Genomic DNA, 20,364 nt, shown 5'->3' on the forward strand with positions numbered 1-20,364 from the left:
AAAACTGAATATCATTCTTCAAGGGGAAAAAAATGGATATTTAATGAGATAAAGAACTTTCAGGCACTTCTGATAAAAAGACCAGAGTTGAATAGAAAATATGACTTTCAAATACAAGACCTGAGAAGCATAAAAAGGTAAACATGAAAGAGAAATCCCAAGGAACTCAAAAAGGTTAAACTGTTTACTTTTCTATGTGGGAAGATGAAGCATGTATAATGTCTAAGAATTTTATTGTTGTTAATGACAGAAGGATTCTAAATAGAAATCAAGTATAAGAATGAATAAATTATGTTGGGATAGTGTAAAAAGAAAAATGAGTCAAAGAGAAAGAGGGAAGCTGAGGGAAGAGGGGGAAAGGACGAGAAGAATAAGCATAATTATCTCATGTAAAAGAGGTCAATACAGAAAACTTTTTTACATGGAAAAAAAACCTCATTCATATCTAAAACAAAACACACATACACCACTAGAAATCTTTCTTATCCAAGAAGCAAGTAAGAAGGAAAGGAGACAAGAGAAAGTAGAGGAAGGAGATATAAGACAGGGTAGATTAAAGAAGATAATGGTAAGAAGCAAAATAGACTTTAGAGGAGGGACAGGATAAGAAGAGAGAAAAAATTAACAGGAGGAAATATGATGGAGAGAAATGCACAATTAGTAATTATAACTGTGAGTGTAAATATGATGTACTCATATGTAAAATAGAAATGCATTAGAAAACAGAATCCAACAATATGTTATCTACAAGAAAAATATTTGACAGATAGGGACATTTATGGAGCTATAATAAGAAGAAACTAGAGCAAAATCTATTATGTATTAGTTAAAGTAAAAAAAAAAAAAAGATAGTAATCATGATCTCAGACAAAGCAAAGGCAAGATAGAACCTAATTAAAACAGATAAGCTAAGAAACTACAACTTTAGCAAAGTTGCAGGATACAAAATAAACCCACATAAATGATTAGCTTTTTTATATGCTACCAAAGCCAAAAGCAGGAATTAGAGAAATTCCATTTAAAATAACTGCAGATAATATAAAATATTTGGGAATCTATTTGCCAAGACAAACCCAGGATTATATGTATACAATTACAAAATACTTTTTACACAAATAGAGATCTAAACAGTTAGAAAAATATTAATTGCTCATGTATAGGGTAAGCCAATATAATAAAAATGATAGTTATACCTAAATTAATTTACTTATTTAGGGCCAAACCAATCAAACTATCAAAGATTTTATAAAGCTAGAAAAAAAGTGGTAACAAAAGTCATTTAAAAGACAAATATCAAGGAAATTAATAAAAAAACAAGTTAAGAAAGGCAGTCTAACATTTTAAAATTTCAAACTACATTAGAAAGCAGAGTCATCAAAACAATCAGGTGCTGGATAAGAAATAGAGCAATGAATCGGTGGAATAGATTAGCTATATAATACACAACAGCAGATGACTATAATAATCTAGTATTTGATAAATCCAAAGATGCTCACTATTTGACAAAAATTGCTGGGAAATCTGGAAAACAGTCAGGCACAAACTACACATAAGCCTTTAACACCATATACCAAAAATAAGATCAAAATGGATAAATAATTTAGATATGAAGTATGATATCATAAGTAAATTAGGGGAATGTGGAGAAAAAAATATACTTGTAGGATCTCTGGATAAGGAAAGCATTTATGACCAAACAAGAGATAGAGAACAGCAGAGGATGTAAAATGGCAAATTTTGATTGTTGCTGTTGTTGAATTTTTTCAGTCATGTCTAGATCTTCATGATCCTGTTTAGGGTTTTCTTAGAAAAGGTACCTGGAGTGGTTTGCCATCTTCTTCTCCAGCTCACTTTACAAAGGAAACTGAGGCAAACCGGCTTAAGTGACTTGCTCAGCATCACAAGTAAACTTGTAAGTATCTGAGGATAGATTTGAACTCAGGAACATGAGTCTTTCTTAGTCCAGGACCAGCATTTTATTCACTGTGCCACCAAGATGAAATTTAAGAGCTTTTATACAAACAAAACTAATGTAACCAAAATAACAAGGAAAATAGAAAACTGGGAGGAAGAAAGAGATTTTGTATAAGGGCCTAAATAAAGGCCTCATTTTTCAAATATGTAGGGAACTGAATCAAAGTTATAAAAATAAGAGCTATTCCCCAATCGATAAATGATCAAAGGATATAGAGTGGCAGTTTTCAAAAGAAAATCATAACTATCAATAGTCATAAAAAAATCCTCTGAGTCTCTAATAATTAGAGGAATGCAGATTTTTAAAATCTCTGAGATGCCACCTCATACATATCAAATTGACTAACATGAGAGAGAAGGAAAAATGACAAATTTTGGGAAAAATTGGAACACTAAAGCATTACTGGTGGAGTTGTGAACAATGCAATCATTTTGGAAAACAATATGTAACTATACTCCAAGGGCTATAAAACTGTGCATACCTTGTGACCCAGTAATACCACTATTTTATATATATGTATGTGTGTGTGTGTGTGTGTGTGTATATATATAGAGAGAGAGAGAGAGAAAAAGAGAGAGAGAGAGAGAGAGAGAGAGAGAGAGAGAGAGAGAGAAAGTGCTGCTCATTTTGTGGCGGCCAAGAATTGGAAATTGTTTTGATTGTGATGGAATATTATTCTGATATAAGAAATTATGAGCAGGGTGGTTTCAAAAAAACTAGGAAGACTTATATGAACTTGTGCAATGTGAAGAGAGAAGAATTGGAAGAACATTGTACATAGTAATAACAATATTTTGAGGGGGAATCAACCATGAAAGATTTCACTTTTCTCAGCAATACAATGATGCAAAGTGAAGAGCAGAATTGAGAGAGCATTGTACAATATTTTAAGGGGGAATCAACCACAAAAGTTTTTCTCAGTAATACAATGATCGAAGATAATTCCAAAAGACCATGATGAAAAATGCTATCTGCCTCCAGAGACAGAACTGGCAAACTCAAAATGCAGATCCAAGCAGACTTTTTTTTTTTAACTCTTTTTTGTTTGTTTGTGTTTTCTTTTTCAACACAGCTAATGCAGAAATGTTTCGTATGACTTCACATGTATAACTGATCTTAAATTGCTTGCCTTCTCAAGAATGGGGAAGGATGGGTGGGAGGGAGATAAATGAGACTCAAGCTTTTAAAACAAGATTATTTAAAATCTTTCATGTAATTGGAAACTACTTAATGAAATACATAAAAATTGATACTTAAAGATATGATATATAAAGATATATTTTAATTTCAATATACAATAATATCTAATAAATAATTTTTAATATATTTTAAATTATACCACCTCTACGGGAGTAAACCTGGGAAAGATGAAGTAGGGGAAAATGCTGGGGCTGCTGTCAGTTGCTAAACAAACTCACTGGGCAAGGCAGGTCACTTCCCTGCGATCAGAAGCCTTCATGGGGCATTGTAGCATTCAATAGGGCCATGCAGAGGATGCTGACCTTGGTCAGTGTTTAGGTTAACTATAATCCCAAGCTTCAGAACACTCACAGCAAATCTCCAGGCACTTAGCTGCTCACAGTAAGAATCAGAAAGGGCAAAATCACAATCCAAGTGGTGACCAAGGTCCCCAGTGGGAGGGGGTGTTCCGCTAGGCCCACAGTGAGGCAGGAACAGCAGTCACAGCAGGTGTTACAGGCTTCACGCAGGCAAAAGGAACTAGGCCTTGAGAAGGACAGCCATGAACTCCGGAACACTGACAGAAAAGACAGGCCATCACCAAGGAATCACAGCAGTCTAATACAAATTCAAGGCAAGATGAAGAGGACCAAGCAGAGTTAGAAGTTTAAAAAGAAGCTGGGGCACCAAAGCACATTTTCAAAGCAAGAAGTAAATCCCGTTATTTATGGAATTAATTTGCAAATCAATGCTGCCCTTATTATTCTTTCCACACTCCTCCTCTTCCATCTATCCAGGATACCTATTAATATCAATATCCCAATTTTCATTTGCTGGATGTTGGGGGGTTCTCATTGAGGGGATTATTTTGTTTTAATTTTTAAATGCCACTGCTGTGTAGCTTCAGCCAACCAGGACAGCATGATGTGGAATTTTTAAATGCATAAATAGCTCTACTTTAATTTAGCTGTTTTGTTACTACAGGAAAAAAATAATATTTCAGAGCCCAGGAAATCCATAAAAATGTTCAGAATGCTCTAAAGTTGATAAAAAGAGATATGCCTGAGTTTACCATATAATTAAATAAACAATAGCAGCAAAACACTACTCTATAAATTACTTAAAATAGCAAGGAAAAACCAAGAATAAAATATAACCTTTTATACCAACTAAAATCTGTCAATGTAATAAAGAATATGAATTGTTCTAAAACTAGGAAATTAACACAACAAAGAATTGGCAGTTAACGCTCCTTCCACCTTCTGATATTAACTTACCACGTTGATTCCTGTGTTCTTTATTTATACCAAGACAAACAAATCAGTTTTTTTTTTCTTATGTTGATCTGCCTAGTGAGATGATTTCAGGACTCTAAAAAGAAAAGCCTTACAATTTGGACAAAATAATAATCTTTCTGATGCTCATGAAAACAAAGGTTTTTCAATGGAATAGGTAGGTAGTTCCCCCTATAGATAAAAAATTGGATGTGGAACTGAGATGGCCTGAGTTCAAATCTGATATGATGCTGGGCAAGTCACTTACCCGCTTTTGCCTCAGTTCCTTATCTGCAAAATGAGCTGGAGAAAGAAATGGCAAATTATTTCAATCTGTCCCCAGATGGGGTCATAAAGACTGGAAATGACTAAACAATAACAACAAAAGAACTTTGTGAAACTGGTCGAATTATTCTATTTCTCAAGTTCCATAAAATTAGGAGATTGGACTCTGATCTATCTCTATGGGCTCTATTTCTTTCTAGTTCTAAGATCCTTTGAATGCTCTGAATAGATAACTTTTTAAAACTTCCTTGTCCAAAGACAAGGGAGACAAACAAAAACATTATCTGGCCTTTAAGGCACTATGGTAACAATCTTAAGAAAAAGGAATGATAAATCAGGAGACTTGTGTTCTAGACTCATTAACCATCTATGTGACCTCACAAAAGTCAATAGCTCTGCAATTCAGATTCCTGAATAATGAAAGAGGTCATACTAGTTAAACTTCAACTTAATCAATATTTTAAAGGGTCTGATAAGCCAGGCATGTGCTAAATTTGGGGTATACAAAAAAAAATGAACCCTGTCCTTTAGAAACTTGTAATCTAATGGATAATAATTAGCATGGGTTCTTAATCTAAAGTCCAAAAACTTATTTAATAGTTTGATATAAATATCTTTTGTAATCTTATGTATTTCATTTTATTCATTTAAATACATTAGCCTGAGTAGGGGACCTGCCAAGGGATTCATGACACATTAAAAAGCCCCATCTTAAGATCTTTTCTTAGTTGTGATAGGGGAAGAAATGAAGGAAGAAGATTATAGTTTGGACAGAAAAAGAATCCCTTGTTGCATCAAACATACAGTTGGTGCTCAATAAAGTACTTGTTCTGATTCAAATAATTTATGCAGCTTGGAGTAGAAATCATTTTCAGTTTTACTTTAGCAACTCCTGTCAAATACTCTATAGTTGTTGAAAATTTCTTTCTAAAATAACTCCCTTTCTGTCACTCCAAAATGCAATTTCTGTGTCCTTCTCTGAGCATAATTATTATTAAAAAAAAATAAACTTCAACTTGCAGTGTCAACTTTAAATTATGTTACGTTATAGGGATATTATTCCCCAAGAGGTCCAGTACCTCCAGTTTGATTTCCCTGGAGAAGTCAGAGTAGAAATTTAGGCAGGTTTAATATGTCTTTGGAAAACTAGTATATTAATCCATTTTGCTCTTTTCTTTCAATTATCTTCACATTCTTCCCTGATCCCTGGATTTTCCGAACTTCTAAAGGACATCTACCATTTGTTTGTGTGTTTTTTCCCTTCTAGAAGTGAAGAAGTTGGCTAACCTCTCTAGGCTCTGTTTTCTAAGTATTGTATTCTATTCTTCTAATTGCCTCCTACATCTACTTTCACTGAACATATACAATCTTCTATTTTTCCTTCCAGAATAAGATTTTTTTCCCCTTTATCATCCATTTTGACTTAAGCTTTTCCTACTCAGCTTCTTTTATTTTCTCAATTTCTAACTTATGTGGCCTGGGTTATACTATGATTATTTTTATCCTAATGGTCAGCACTTCAGAAAAAATAATGTTAATGTTAATGTTCTTTCCTCAAATAAATCTTACTACATCAATATAGTTGATTCCAGTTGTAGTTTTAACACAAAAGTAAAGATAAGAAATTATTCTTCCTTAAGAAAGGATTTTTTTTTCTTTTAGCTTTAAGGTATATATATTTATATTTCCAATTTTTACCTTTTTCTTATTGTTCACTGATAAACTACTTCAATAACATGCCTGTGTTCTACTTCAAGAAATTCTATATACTAAATTATGAATTTATAAAACAGATCAGTTAAGGGAATATTATGTGATTTTACATATGTTTATATGTGTGTATACACACTTGTGAATATATGTGTTTGATATGTATACATGTACATGTGCATTTATATATGTAAAATTGACAATAAAACTCCATATAGAGTCATGAACAATCAGATGCAGCTAAACAGCAACAACAAATATATTATCATAAAGGGATTTAAAAGTATTTCACCTACTATTTATTACAATCCAACATAAAATAAATTTGTTTACACAAAGCTTTTCAGAATTATCTTTAGTAATGTGAATTATAGCTATTCTATTTAATACTTTATTAATTTGTCCAAGTTATCTAAAAATTTGATAAAATATTCACAAATAGTAAGTATCAGCAGCTTTTTAATCTTAATGATGCTAAAATTATTGACATATCTTAAGAGATAATTTATCTTATTTTAATTAGGTAATGAATGACTTTGACAATTAAATGGACTATTTGGAATTCAATAAAAACAAATTGGCTAAACATTAAAACAACCATGATTACTTTAAAATAAGAATTTAATTCAAATATTACCAAAAGTTGATATCAAATTGGAAGCCCTAATTGTTGCTGAGAGTTCACGAAATTTAGATGAACATTTTGTTTGTTGAAATTAAAAAAAGAAAAAACTGAAAACAATATCTTTTCTATATTTTATCCCACCAGCTCCAGTTTACCACAGCTATGTTATACTATCTTATATTTATTAGGAAAGCAGCTTGGAATTGAAGTTTGAATCCTATTTCTGCCCCTTTGTGACCTCTGGTAAAATACACATTCTTTCTGAACAAATTTCCATGAGTGTAAAATCAAGATAAGAGGACTATTGCCTAATGGAAAGAAAACTGGTCTTTGAATCAGAAAGACCTGAGTTAAAATCTCAACTTTGACATGTGTTATATAATTCAGGACAAATCACTTAACCTTTCAATGCACCAAACAACTCTCTAAAACACTGAGTTACAATAGATCAAGTACCAATCTGTACTGGTGCACATCTTCCTCATGAAGAATTTTCCAAACCAATGAAATTTCAAGTTCAATTTAATCCCCAAATAGAGATTATCTCTCTCACCTACCACAGAGAATTGCTAGGAGTCAAAGAATTTTGTGAATTGTAAAGAGCTACACAAATATAAGGTGGTAATATTATTCAATTCAATATGCATTTATTATGTATCTACTGTGTGCCAGACACTGTTCCAGAAGTTGGAGTCACAAAGACAAAACTAGAAAGCCCTTGCCCTCAAGGAGCTTACGATCTATTAGGACAGGACACATATACATAAATAAAAAATAAAAAAATACATCTATCTATATTATATGTAAATATATTCAATATGCTACTGTATATATATATATACACATAGAAATCTTATATATTTCTGTATATTATGTGTGTGTATACACACATACATATATATATATATATATATATATATACATATATAGTCACAAACATACACACAAAAAAACACAAAATAATTTAGATGGACACACTGACAGCTAGGAAAATCAGGAAGGGCATACTATAGGAAGTGATTGGGACTTGAAATAAACCTTAAAGGGAACTATGAGTTCCAATAAAAAGAAATTCAAAAGAATAGCACCCATCAGTCATGGGGTTCAGTTTATAAAAAGGCATAAGAATGAGAGCTGAAATGTCATAATAGGGAAGAGTAAATAGGTCAATTGAGACCAGAACATAAAGGGCTTAAGAGTAGTACATAATCAGCCTGAAAATAAAAGTTGGTGCAAATCTGTAATGGACAATTGCCAGGCTAAGGAGTTTGTATTTGTCTATATGCCCCTGAAGCTTGTAAGAGAGTAATATGGTCATACCTGTGCTTTAGCAACAACAAACTTGTAGCTGTGTGAAACATCGACTAAGAGGGGGAGAAACTGGGTGAAGGGAAACCAGATAGAAAAGTATCACGATAGTCTCAGTGAGAGATCATGAGGGATGGAATCAGATTGGTTATGCATCTGATAGCCAGGAACAGATGTGAGATGTTGTGGAAGCAGAAAGAGCAAAACTGGGCAAGTTATTAAATATTGTGCAGAGGAGGAAGAATTAAGAGTAGCCTGCAAAAGAGAAATATGGAGAAGGAAAAGGAAAGTTTTAGAAATGAAAATTAATTTGGCTCATTTTCATGTTCAGTTTAAGATTATTATGGAAATCCACATGGAAATTTGTAGCAGATGATACACCACCATATAAGATGGATTATGAATGATGAGCTGATGAAGGAAATTGAGAAGGGGTTAGATAGGTAAAAAGATAGTGAACTTGGACAGAATAGCATTACAAGAACCCAAAGAGAAGAGAGTACATAGGACAAGAGTGTCAAATGACACAAGAAAGTAAGAAAAGAGACATGGGATTAGAATCACTAAGAAAAAGTCTTAAGCAATAATGGACTGATGGATTTAAGGAAACTAATTTCAGTGGAATGTCAGGGAATAAATCCAGATGTCAAGGAGTTGAGAAATGGAAGGTTTTCTAGGAATTTGGCTTTGAAATGGAAGGTTGATATAGGACAATTACTTGAGAGGATCAAATGGAAATCTGGAAGTCAGTGGACAGAAACTCAATGGATAAAGAGAGACTGAAAAATGTCCTTGGGGCAGTTAGATGGTGCAGTGGGTGAAGCACCAACCCTGAACTCAGAAGGACCTGAGTTCAAATATGGTATCAAACACTTAACATTTCCCAGCTGTTCCTAGCTGTGTGATCCTGGGCAAGACACTTAACCCCAATTACCTCAGGAAAAAAAAGAAAAGAAGGAAGGAAGGAAGGAAGGAAGGAAGGAAGGAAGGAAGGAAGGAAGGAAGGAAGGAAGGAAGGAAGGAAGAAGGAAGGAAGGAAGGAAGGAAGGAAGGAAGGAGGAAGGAAGGAAGGAAGGAAGGAAGGAAGGAAGGAAGGAAGGAAGGAAGAAAATGATCTCATGATTTGTTATTTTAATTATTAAAAATGATAAAGGAAGAAGGAAGGAAGGAAGGAAGGAAGGAAGGAAGGAAGGAAGGAAGGAAGGAAGGAAGGAAGGAAGAAAGAAAATGATCTCATGATTTGTTATTTTAATTATTAAAAATGACAAATCAGGATAACGCCTATATTTTACTATATTTCCTGTATTTTTCCAATTTATTTTAGTGTTTATTCATTAGATGAGTTCAAAAGTATAATACATTAAGGTAAAAATGATAATAAAAACCATACTCAATAACACCAAATACTAAAAATTTTTAAAGCATTCAGCTGATTTGGAAGGGATATGTTTTGTTTTGTTTTGTTTTTTAAATGTCAGAAAAAGTTAAAACCATGACAGTAATGCTTCAAACCAAGCAAATAAAACCAACTGCAATCTGGACTATCTAATCTTAAAAATTTTCCCGTGCACTGATGATTCTTGTGATTAGAAGACTAATAGGAAGGTTAGATGGCATTTGGGCTATACTATTTATAATTCTTCAGCCCACTGATGTTTTAAACCTTCCCATCTTTTAAAATGAAATGGTAAACAAATTGTCAAGACTGTACTAAAGCTTAAAGAGCTCAATGTGCTCAGTGAGATTACAATGAATTATAATTATTAGTAAAATGCATGCTTTCATTTATTTTGAGAAATCCAGGTGTTTTTGTTTTTGTTTTTGTTTTTTACCATAAATGGTCACCTCGAATCTTTGAAAATATTAAATATGTGTCTACTCTTCTTAACTTCAAGAGACTTGAGTCATCAACCAGTTTCTGTAATAGAACTTATTCTCTACTTCTCCAAAATCTGGAATCCTATGACTCAAGGCATTAGACAATTTCTGGTGTTAATCCTGAGAGTTATAAAGTTTTTTTGGGGGGAAGAAGAAAACTATAATAAAATACTCTCAAAATTAAGGGGTATGTTTAAAAGATCCAAAATCTCCAAAATCTCCTAATGTTATTTGTAAAGATTTTAAAATAACAACTGTCTTATGTCACATCCCAAATTCATTATTTGGCAATTTTCTAAATACCAATTATTTGAAAGGGTCTGTGCTATGTACTATGGAGGCTACAAAGATATTATCCCTTCCTATAAAGAGTTTGCAATCTAAAAGGAAAGATGGGATATGGATACAAATAACTGTAGTACAAGGTACCCTGCAGTATATACTTCAGAAGTTTAACAAGCTAAGAGCTTTTAGAGTGTAGAGGAAAAGAAGGATCTTTCTTGGCTGATGTGATTACAGAAAGTATCATGGAGAAGGTGGCTGGGCCTTTACTGATAGGTAGAAATGATGGACAGAGATGAAGAGATTCCACAGTCCTTTAATAAGCTATAAATAAACATTACAATTATAAATTTTTGAGTTAAGAAGATTCCTCTTCAAAGAGAGGAATGTTTGATGTCCATTTTCAGGATCTTCTAGGTAAACATCATTAGCCCTTATCAGCACAAACGACTATAAGATTCAAAACATAAAATTTTAGTGACAAATTGATGGATATATTAAAAAACTCACAGAATGCTAAAAGCCCTACTCCAGGCTCCTGCTTTCCTTTCAGGCCCTTGTACATACATTATACCTTAAAGAGTGCTCTTACTAATCTCCAGCAAGGGGGAGAACTGGAATTTGTCCCTCATTGTAGTATCTCCCAATGACATCATCAACATAATTCTCTACTGGTTGAATTACTCAGAGGGATATACTCATTCCTTCACCATTTTTTCCTCCTTTCCTTATCATCTCCCCTGGGTCAACTGAGCAGTTATTCAAATTACCTCTAGACTGCCTCAAGAAATAGTTCTAAAAGGAAGTGAAGATAAAAGGGAGAGAATCTGTTTTCCCTGATCACATATCTTGGGGGGAGAAGGGGAAGGAAAGTATAATACTATAGTAATATAAAATGGTACTACATTAGTTTCCTCAGGGAAAAGACAAATATCTACCAGTGTTTTTCTCCAAAACAAGTCATTTCTATGCCTCTCCCTTCCCTCCCAGGACTGGAACCTTCACTTAAATCCAATTCATTTGCATGTGATAGCATCACCTCCCTGATACCATAGTTCCCTTTGAGAACAAAGGACAAACAACATTAATTTTTCCTAAAAGAAGACAAAGCAGTCACTGGAACCTGATTGTCATCTGCTTCTTGGTGACCTAAGGGCATTAAAAAATCCCACTCCAGTAAAATGGGGCTTCTCAGACTTGATAGATACTTGAGAAGAGGAGGAACAAGGTTGTGTCGGCCAAAGATAAAACTAAATTTCCTCCTTGCATATCCTCTCTGTGTTAGGGTAGAGTAAACCTTCTTTTTTGTTAAATGTTCAGTCACTCTTTGATGTTCAATTTCGACTCAATCAAATCAGAATTAAGAGTGCTAGTGGTAGGCCTATCTCATCTGTAAAATAAGAATTACAATGCTTATTTTCTTTACAAAGTTGCTGTGAGGATCAAATAGTATAAAATGTGACCCAAACTTCAAAGTATTACATAAATTGGTTGTTTATATTATTGTTTCTTTTTTTAGTTAATTTTGTTCAGTTGAAGGTGTCATGAAAACAGCTAATAAGTGGCTAGAGAAGTTTCATACAATGAGAAAGAAATGGGAAAATACTTTGAGAAAGCACTGCTGTCAGTCACCAGCATTCTATCTAAATAGAATCAGACCAATCAGCGTAAAGCACCACTATGTGGACTGGGAATTAGTTAACTATTGTAGTATTCATGGGGGTACAAGGAAGAAATTATTCTGTTCAGTTCATAGACTTGCTGAATTTTTGAAACAACAGCCTGGAGACCTTCAGAGGTCATATAATTCATCTGATATTGGCCAAGAATCTCACAAATTTAATTCTACAAATATTTACTCAGTACCTACTATCCACATGACACTGTAGGGAGAGGAAAGGAGATACAAAAATGAGTAAAATATTATCCTAGTTCTCAACGAGCAACTTCCATGATTATCTCTAGAGAAGATTTTCAAACTACCCTCTTTTAAAAAAGAAGAAAATTAACCAGATTTTTTTTTAAATAGTGATTATTCCATAACTCCATGCACACAAACACACACACACACACACACACACACACACACATACATACACACAGAGACACACAGACACACACACAGACATACAAACAGACACACACACACTGGGTAACATGTTAGATAAGATTATGGGGATAGGGGAATAGTCACAGGGATCCCAAGTTTGTTTTGAAGTCAATCTGTCTTATGTTTTTTGGACTATTATTAGGCCAATTCATTTGGACATTTCTTTATCTATACAAAAGGAGCAATATATCTGCTTAAAGACTAAAAACAAGATGCTATCATGGTAATTAAGGAGGAAGCTCAGCTCAGACTTGGCTGTACTGCTTACTTTGGGACTTGGCTAACTTTTTCAGCAACCCCAAGAAAACTCATAATTGGGAAAACCTGTTCCTGCAAGATGTCATTAACTTTATAATTATCATCACCCTGTTTTTCTCTAATTGGGAATGGAGGGCATGGGAAGGCATGAAATCCAAAATATCCATTTAAGTGGATAGAACACTGAGCCTGCAGTCAGAAAGATCTGAATTCAAACATGATTTCTGATACTTCTAGCTGTGTGATTTAGGACAAGTCACTTAATACTAATTACCTCAGTTTTCTCATCTATAAAATCAGCTGGGGAAGGAAATGGCAAACCATTCCAATATCTTTGCCTAGAAAACTTCAAATGGGATCACAAAGAGTTAAAGGCAATTGAAACAACTGAACAACAAAAGGATTAGAGTTGCTATTTCATTGATAGAAGCAATTCCTGAATAATTTATAAGCTGTGGACAAATCATTTAACCTATTTTACCTCAGTTTCCTCAATTGTAAATTGGAATAATAATGGTATTCTACTTTACTCGTTTGTAGTGAGGATCAAATGAGATATTTGTAAAAAAAATTTGTAAAAAATTCTAGCAGAATACCTAGAATATAGCAAAAATTATATAAATGTTTTCCCATCCTCCTTATTTTTCTACACGAACAAACACTTTCTCTGAAACTTAAGAGTCCTTAGACAATTGCCTAAAAAGTTCCATGATTTGTCTACAGTCACATAGTATCTACTAGTTCAGAAGTAGGGCTAGAACTTAGAACTTCCTGAGTTTGAGAACAAGTCACTAATCATTTTGTCATGCTGCCAAACAAGGATAATATCGTGTTCTCTTAAGAGTCTCATTCAGCAAGAATTCAGCAGCCTCCAGCCTTCTAACTTCCAAAAGTGGAACTGGAGTTCCAAAAGCGTCTGGAAATCCAATCTTTAAACTGAAGCAAACAAAATGCACCCACCAGGACACAAATAGCCTTGTCCTGTCCTGGTCATTTCTCTGCTCCTGGTCTCCTCCCTCTTCCACCCCTTTGGTGGAGGTAGAGGAGGAAAAGGAGGATCCCAGAGACAAAGCCATTAATGGACTTGTTTTCTTTTAAAAGTCAATAAATGGGGCTTAGGTGGTTGGTGGGGTGGGGTGAAGGGGAAAGGGCAGGGTGAGAGTAGGGACAGGAAGGATGAGGGAGGGGAGCAGTAGGAGGAGGAAGAGGATCCAGAGAAGGTGGGGGCAGGAAGCTACATTCCCCATTCTCAGCAAGAATACAGCTAGCGAGTATGGGTGACAAATTGTAGTGTTCCTGGGAGCAGCCGTGTTAGCTGCTCTGTCTCTGTCTCTCTTTCTCTCTCTCTTTCCCTCTCTCTGTCTCTCCCCTCCCTCCCTCTTCCTCTCTGTCTCTCTCTTTTTCTCTTCTCAATCTTCGCTCTCTCTCTCTCTCTCTCTCTCTCTCTCTTTCTCTCTCTCTCTCTCTCTCTCTCTCTCTCTTTCTCTCTCTCTCTCTCTCTCTCTCTCTCTCTCTCTCTCTCTCTCTCTCTCTCTCTTTCCTTCTCCTCTCTCTCTCTGCTTTGTCTCAATATTCTGTCTCTCTTTGTGTCTCTATCTCTCTTTTTCTGTCTCTCCATCCCCTTCCTCTGTGTTTCTCTCCATCTCATTCTTTCTCTTTCTCTTCTCTATCTTCTGTCTCTATGTCTCTCCCTATCTGTCATTCTCTCTCTGTCTTTCTGTCACTCTCTTTCTTGCTCTCTTCTCTCACCTCTCTTTCTCTTCTTTGTCTCTTTCTCTCCTCTCTGTCTCTGTCTCTTTGTCACTCTCTCTTTTTCTTTCTCCCTCTCTCTTTCTCTCTTTTCCTTTGTCTCTTTCTCCCTCTCCCTCTTCTCTCTGCCTCTCTCTGTCATTATCTCTCTGTGTCACTGTCTCTCCCCTCCCTCCCTCTTCCTCTCTCTCTCTTTTTCTCTTCTCAATCTTCTTTCTCTGTTTTTCTCTCTCTCTCTCTCTTTCCTTCTCCTCTCTCTGCTTTGTCTCAATATTCTGTCTCTCTTTGTGTCTATATGTCTTTTTCTATCTCTCCATCCCCTTCCTCTCTGTTTCTCTCCATCTCATTCTTTCTCTTTCTCTTCTCTATCTTCTGTCTCTATGTCTCTCCCTATCTGTCATTCTCTCTCTGTCTCTTTCTCTGTCACTCTCTTTCTTTTTCTCTCACCTCTCTCTTCTTTGTCTCTTTCTCTCCTCTCTGTCTCTGTCTCTTTGTCACTCTCTCTTTTTCTTTCTCCCTCTCTCTTTCTCTCTTTTTCTTTGTCTCTTTCTCCCTCTCCCTCTTCTCTCTGCCTCTCTCTGTCATTATCTATGTCACTGTCTCTCAGTTTTCATCTCTGTCTCTTTCATAGTCTGTCTCTGTCTCTGCATATGTGTGTCAATGTCTGTCTATCTGTGTGTATCTGTGTGTGTGTGTGTGTGTGTATGTGTGTGTGTATCTCAGCTTATGAAACTTTGTTGGTATCCACAGATATCCATAAACAGTATAACCATAACTTGGGGAGTGACTGTAGAGTGACTGGGAGAATTACCTTTGGAAAGCTGTTCTAAAAAGTAAGTCTTATCTTCAGATATTATGTAATAGCAATCCATGCAGCCAGTCATCCTAGTGCTCTAATAAATAATAACAATAATAATAGCACATCTAATGTAAGACAATTATTATTTTATTCATGAAGTTGGAAAACAATTTCCTACTACCATAATAGGTTGGTTGAGGTTAGAAGCAGAGGTAGAAGACTAGGAGTTATAGCATCCCAGACTCCAAGCTGGAAGGGGTCTTTCATTATTGTCCAGTCATTTTCTAGTCATTTTTTTGTGACTTCACTTGGGATTTTCTTGGCAAAGACACTGGAATGATTTGCCATTTCCTTCTCCAACCCCTTCTGTTCATCCAACAGATGACTTAAGTGACTTGCCAAATCACACAGCTAGTAAGGGCCTGATGCCACATTTGAACTCAGGTCTTTCTAACTCCAGCCAGATGTTTTATCCACTAGGCTAGCTTGCTACTCAGAAGGAGCCTTAGAGTTCACAGTGTCCACCATCCTCATTTTACAAGGGAAGAAAGTCTGAGGAGCGTGGCCAAACATCAGAAGATGTCAGAAAATTTTAAAAATGACAGAGAAAAGTAAAAAAAGAAGAGAAAATAAAATATTTCATCAGAAACATTTAATGATGTTCCACTGTGCCATAATGTAGACATTCATTGAGGCAGAGGACTATGTTCACACAGCTCAGAAACCAAGTTGACTTAGTAGCTCATAAAGTTGACAGCATATGACACAGCATATTTCTGATCTCATTCTCACATGAATCAGAGAGCTTTTATTCTACAACAATGACAAATGATTCTTAAGAGTTCACCCCAAAGCTCTTGGGGACAAGCAAAAAGAAACAGATGATATTTTTGTTCCCTGTTATCTTCAACCTAAGTACCAGGTGGAAACAGCAGCTATTACCACTTAAGGTTTTTCTCATTCTTACCCATGTTAACATCACTTTTCTCCCTACAAAATATTGCTACATACATAAAAAGAAATGCAGGTGATAGAACTACTCAAATAGAAAATTGATTTTTTGTTTGTTTGCCTGTTTTCCTTGCAAAGAAATCCATTTTAAGTTATTTGAAGGAAAAATGAAATGGAACAATGACAATGTTATTGTTAAGTTGTTTTAGTCATTTCCAACTGTGACTCCATTTGGGGTTTTCCTGGCAAAGTATTGAAGTAGTTTCCCATTTCCTTGTCTAGTTCATTTATAGATGAGGAAACACAGGCAAATAGGGTGAAGGGATTTTCCCAGGGTCACGGAGCTAGTAAGAATCTGGGGCCAGATTTGAATGTGAGTCTTTCTGGTTCCAGGATTGATGCTCTATTCATTATGCCATCTAGATGCCCCTTTAATGGTATTACTTTTTTATTTAAAAATCAGGAGTTCAGGGAAACACCAGCCCTGAAGTCAGAATGACCTGAGTTCAAATTTGGTTTCAGACACACTTCCTAGCTGTGTGACCCTGGGCAAGTCACTTACCCCCAATTGCTTCAGAAAAAAAAAAAAAGGCCAGGATTTCCTATATAAACTCTTTTTTTTGCCTTTTAAGGTCCTTCACAACCTTCCCCAATCTCCTTTTTTAGCCTTTATTTTACATTACTTTCATATCAGATCAGCCAAATTCATCTTTTTAATGTTATTCACCCGTAAAACTATAAATCTTATCTCCATGCATTTTTGCTGGCTATCTACCATATTTGGAATGTATTTCCTTTTTCCCTCTTTTTCTAAAAATGAAGCTTTCTTCAAGACTTAATTCAAAGTCACCTTCTACACCATGCCTTTCCTAATCTCTCTAGTTGCTTTCTCCCTCCCATAATCTTACATCTATGTTTGCATCTTATTCTATTTGTAGATTTCTCCCTTGTCTAGATTATAAACCCCACATAGCAAGAACTGTTTCATTTATGTCACTTAATTGACTGTTGATTGAATAAATGAAATTAGGCTGCTTGTTTTGATTATTTTAATACACACACACACACACACACACACACATATATATACAGAGAGAGAGAGAGAGAGGGATTTTATATTAATATTATATTAATAACAAGCTATTTTTGTAGCATTTTATAGGTTTACAAGATGTTTTCATCAAAACAACTCCATTAAGTGGGCAGTATATACTATCTGGGCAGCTAGGTGGTGGTGTGGTAGAGTGCTGGGTCTGAAGCAAGGGAGAATCATGTTCAGGAGTTCAAATCCAGGTACTTTCTAGTCCTGTGATCCTGGGCAAGTTACTTAACTCTATTTGCCTCAGTTTTCTCATCTGTAAAATTATCTGAAGAAAGCAAACTACTTCAGTATTTTTGCCCCAAAAAACCCAAATGGGATCATGAGGAATTGGACACAAGTGAAAAATGACTGAAAGTTATAAGTACAATTATTCCCATATTACTGTGACTACTGAGATCCAGATTGATGAAAAGACATAGGATTTGTAAGTGTTAGAGCTGCTATTTATACAGAGGCCTCTGAGCTCCAAGTCCCATGTTATTTTCACTATATCACATTATATTGTTTAGTATAAATGTTTTTTATATATTGGTAAAACTTTGGAGATATTTCCTGATGAGACAGAACTGGTTGTTTGTTTTTATTTAATGCTCTCCAGAGCTGGATTAGCCTCACTAAAAAATTTTCCATGATGTGAAACACTAGTTAGTTTCCACCAGTGGCAAGAGACTGTTACTCCTTCACCACCCTGGAAAAATACAAAACTGAAAAGCTTATGATGAAAATAACTACTAGTTAAGTACTACTAGTCCAACATCACAATGTCCTTGGAAATAGTCCCAGCAAATATTAATGCAACTTTAAAAGAAGTAATATTTTAGGTTACAAAACAACACTTTAATCCTTAAAATACAATACCTAATCTCAAACACACTTTGAATTCCATCACATAAAAGTAAGCTAGTGTTTTTCAAAAAATAAACCACATCATACTAATAGGGAACAAATACATCCAGAATTTATTGGAAAACATATGTGTTTATACCTAAATTAATCATATCACAATACTTATAGGTATATTTTGTTTTGTCGTTTTTTTTTTTTTTTTTAGACTAGATCTATTTTATCTGACTGGAAGTAAAACAACCACTCATAAACCCTATCCCACTAGTAATCACCTAAGAAGCTTTGATTTGCTCTATCTCCAGAATGTCTTTAGACAGTTTTTTGGTCTCTTTTTTCTAGGGGTGTCCCATATTGGTATTAGTTTTAATTCAAATAGCCTAACTGTAGCTCAGAACTCCCGAGTTAAAATAATTTACCAGAATTAGCCTCCCAAAAGCAGAGATTAAAGAGAGATATATACCTTTTTTTTTATATTATGTTGCATTCTATTTTTTACATAGGTCAACTAAGTGGCACAGTAGACAAAGCATTAGGTCTGGAGTCAAAGTCACTTAAGCTCATTTGCCTCAGTTTCCTCATCTATAAAATTAGATGGAGAAGGAAATGGCAAAACATTCCAACATCTTTGACAAGAAAATCCCAAATAGGGTCATAAAGAATCAGACTTAACTGAAATGACTAAACAATAAATTTTTAATATAGTGTTTCCTTTAATTATATTATGATAGATAATTATACTGAACTTCATTCCATTTATAACTCTAAGCATTTTTTTGAAAAATAATAGAGTTAAGTCAAATGTTAAAGAGTTTTTTCCATGTTTGAATGACTTAAGTGGAATATTTTTAAAAGAAGAATTGACCTCAAAGAAGTAATAACTTCATTTCAAGGGCAGTTGTCTTTCCCTCTCCATAATCTCTTCCCCTACAATTCATAAAGGTCATAGTAGAAAGGAAAGGAAAAGAGAAATAAGTTGACATAAGTACCAGAAATAATAGAAAAAGCAAGCACTGGGTTTTCAAATATTTTCCGATCACACCATTAAAAAAAATGGAAGCTTACATAAAACAATATCATTCAAAAATACAGGAGTGGAGGAAATAATAAGAAACAATAAAGAAATAACTACAAAAGATGAAAAAATTTTAATGATCTGAAATTTAAAAACCTTTGAACAAATAAAATCAATGAAGCTAAAATCTGAATGAAAGATGTGTATGAGGGGGGATTTAAAAGATCATAAATTTAAAGTTGAAAGAGACCACAGAAGATATAATTCTCAATCTCCTCATTTTACAAATGAGGAAACTAAGAACCAGAAAGACTAAGCCTTAAATGGCAAATGATAAGATTCAAACACAGGTCTGTAGACTTCAAATATAATATACTTTCCAGTATACATGCTCATTTGTATCACATAGCTCTGATATCTGATATCCAAAATCTATAGGGACGTGACATCTAAATAATATATTACTTAATATTTTATGTCCACACAAAAGTATATACATATATATATGTACACACACACACACACACACAGAGTATCATATATATAAATACTAGAGATGTGATCAAAGGGCAGAAGCAATTTTCAAAAGAATAAATCAGAACTAATAACTATCTTACAATGATCCTAAAATGTTCAAAACCACAAATAATCAGAGAATATGCAAATTAAAACTGCATTACTATCATACGCTCACACTTAAGAGGGTCTATGGGAAGACAGACACATTAATTCTCAGCTAGTAGAGCTGCAAATTGCTTCAATGGCTCAAAAGTTTTTAGTATTATGAGTGGTAATATCAATAACAATAATAGATTTTACATGTATATAACCTTTAAACTTACAGGGTATTTACAATACTAGTTATTTATAAACAGACATTATATAATATCTATGTAAACATATATAAATATTAGTTAATACATATTTATAAACATGTTAAACAGCACAGAATTAAGCATATATTTATGAAGCACTCTAACATCCTACATTTAGTAATTACTTGAATTGTTCTTTTTTTTCC

General features: G+C 34.3%; 1 protein-coding gene and 1 long non-coding RNA gene across 5 annotated transcripts in view; both read right to left on the bottom strand.

The window, feature by feature from the left end:
* The window catches only part of MDFIC (MyoD family inhibitor domain containing), a 117,868-nt gene that overhangs the window by 16,340 nt on the left and 81,164 nt on the right, over positions 1-20,364 (bottom strand). The gene's annotated exons all lie outside the window — the stretch shown is intronic.
* On the bottom strand, positions 14,583-20,148 carry LOC127539212 (uncharacterized). The gene is made up of 2 exons (XR_007947885.1): positions 15,081-20,148; positions 14,583-14,717 (listed from the first exon to the last, which is right to left on the bottom strand). It is a non-coding gene; the product is annotated as an uncharacterized LOC127539212 (long non-coding RNA).

The sequence above is a fragment of the Antechinus flavipes genome, chromosome 5, assembly GCF_016432865.1.
Source record: "Antechinus flavipes isolate AdamAnt ecotype Samford, QLD, Australia chromosome 5, AdamAnt_v2, whole genome shotgun sequence".
NCBI classification, from domain to species: domain Eukaryota; kingdom Metazoa; phylum Chordata; class Mammalia; order Dasyuromorphia; family Dasyuridae; genus Antechinus; species Antechinus flavipes.